General features: G+C 36.3%; 1 pseudogene; it reads right to left on the bottom strand.

Moving 5' to 3' along the window:
- Window positions 1-1,850: 1,850 nt before the first annotated feature.
- Window positions 1,851-2,058, bottom strand: LOC125415274 (U2 spliceosomal RNA; annotated as a pseudogene).
- Between the last annotated feature and the right edge of the window lie 630 nt (window positions 2,059-2,688).

Consider the following 2,688-nt stretch of genomic DNA (forward strand, 5'->3'; position numbering starts at 1 on the left):
TAGCCGAATCACAGGGCTCATTCTGGTTTCTTTGCCTTTTTTAATTCCCGATTATCTTCCGTCCTCAATGATGGAAATCCTAGCTCTAATTATTCTTAATATGTTTACTTACTTGATTATCCTTTTTTTGAGAAACCAAACTCCCTTTGCTGCTCCATCCTGCTCTTTTGCAAAGACTCTCTGCTCATCCTGCATGATGGTGATACCCTCAAAAGACTCACTATCACTACCAAGCCTGCCACCCTTTGTAGATACCACCCTCACAGCAGATATTTGGCACACTTTCCTATTGCTATGGTGACCCTCTGCCTCTGGAATCCAATATTACAGCCTCAGCTTCTTGTGTCGATATCTTGTTTTTTTTTGTGCAAGGCTGTCATGCACTGGTACCCCTTTCCCATTATCAGGTTCTAATGCTGCTCTGTGATGCCTTCTACTTGAACGCTCTTTTCATCACTAGTGTTGCAGGGCCATTTTCTGGATTCCTAACACATCATTTCTCTAGTGTTTGCTCTCCTCCCACTCTGCTCAGGTTCCGATAATCCTATAGGATATTGCTACGACACAAATGTCTTGGAGACATTCTGACACACAAGGTGCCGTATAATTTTAAGAAGTCCTCTCATATTTCAGTTTATAAGAAACCCTTGCATTCAGCCATCTTGCCTAGCAGACACTGTCCTAACTCTACTCAAATTTTTATTTGACTGTAGTAAAGGACTTTACTCTGCTCCATTCTAGTCAGAGACCCCTGTTCTGATCCTTGTAATCATCTTTGCAATGAATTATTTGGGGAAGAAGCAGGAAGAAGTATTTGATGACTTTGTTTAGGATTTGCTATTATTTTGTAAAAATTCAACTGGAATATGGAAATTTTTGGCATGTTTGACAGAATTGGGTATAAGACTCCATCTTCTTTTTAAGTTTAAAATTATATACCCCCTTATTCTGTATTTATTATTTAATAGAAGAGGATATTAATGTAATAGTTGGTGCTTGAGTGTTAGTGGCTCCTATTCGAGTGCATCCAGGGAATGTCCATGGGTGGTCTGTTGTGAATAATATCAGATAGTGTACTCTAGCCCAAACTTCCTTTTAATTGACTTCCCTTTTCAAAGACAACAATATTTGGTTATTTCTGCTCAATGTCAAGCTTTCCTCTGGAGTTCTTCATGGAATAGGCTGAGACTTCATCAGATCTCCCTTGGAGGAGAAGGCTTGCTCTGTTCTTCCTCCACCCTGCCAGATTTGCCCCTGATCCCATAGACCTCTAGCAGAAGACAGTTGCAACATCCTATTTTAATAGGGCTTCTTCATACAGAAATACTAAAGAGATCACTAAGAAGAATCCAGAATTTAGATGACAATAAACATTATTTAATATATGTAACTAATGTTATATGTCAAAGAATATTCTAAGTCTGAAGAGCATGAAGATGGATGAGACTTGGTTCCGGACCTCATAGACCTCAGATTATAACAAAGAAAGTAGGTACATATCTGCAAAAAAATATGTATACAAGAGTTACTTGAATATATTAATTTTTAATTTTTAAATAATTTCACTAGGAGTTTGGAGGCTAAAAGACAAAGGTGACAGTTTACAACTATTTAATAAGTTACAAAAAAAAAACAGAACAAAATAAAACAAGCCCAGGAATTAAATAAACCACTTTTTTTAGGATAATAGGAATTCTTATATATGTGTGATACCACTGTGCAATAAGGAAGGGATCAGGGTGTGAATTGCACCTGTATGAAATAGTTAATGATTTTGTTACTTGAATTCAGTACAATTAACTAACACCATGTGTGCTCTCATTTTCAAATTAAAACTGGGATAATAATGCTAATAGATCACTTTTCACAGCTGTTGGGGTACCTGTGAAGTGTCCTACTCATGAAGAAATAATACCCACATGAAGAATTTTAAGTCATGATCAGTCATATTACATTTTGGCTGTTTTTTCCCCAATTACAGACCCACTCATTAAGAACATTTTAAACTGATAAGAACAGATACTGCACTTGATCTTAACCAAAAGGTTGAGAAGAGATTTTAAAAAGACTAATTATATTTAACTCAGAAAAAGTCAATACTGGTTGGTGGGAACAAGTATTCCTATAATAGAGGGGAAAGGTAGGCTTTCAAAATAGATTTGCTAATGACTAGATATCAATGAAAAGGAAGAAGACAAAATGTCCACGTCCACAGCATAAGACATTGTCTGTCCTCAGGCACAATCCCAAAATCCTGTAAGAGGTTTAGCAGTGACAATTTTACTGAAAGATCACTGTTTTTATTTTAAATATAAAAACACACTACTTTGGAATAAATTAGGAATTTATGTAAATTAGCGATGTCTGCCATATCCCTCTACTATAGAGTTATTATTATCCCAACTTTCTGTACTTTGGATTCTTTGAAATCACAGGGAGGTCATGAAATAAGCTTCACTTTATATGTCTCTCATGCTTATGACCTCAGAACCACAAAGGGCTAAATCAAGAGTATCAAAGTCAGCTCCAACCCATATGCCTTGTATATGAGTATTGAAGTATGTAGAACATTCAGTAAATGTATGTAATTACTGTATGTCAGGCTGGATGTAGAGCTTAGTGGTAGAGAACTCACCGAACTACATGGGGCCTAGGATTTAATAACCAATACCACAAACAATCATAAAG

The sequence above is a fragment of the Myodes glareolus genome, chromosome 19 (genome assembly GCF_982192425.1).
Source record: "Myodes glareolus chromosome 19, mMyoGla1.1, whole genome shotgun sequence".
Classification (NCBI taxonomy): Eukaryota; Metazoa; Chordata; class Mammalia; order Rodentia; family Cricetidae; genus Myodes; species Myodes glareolus.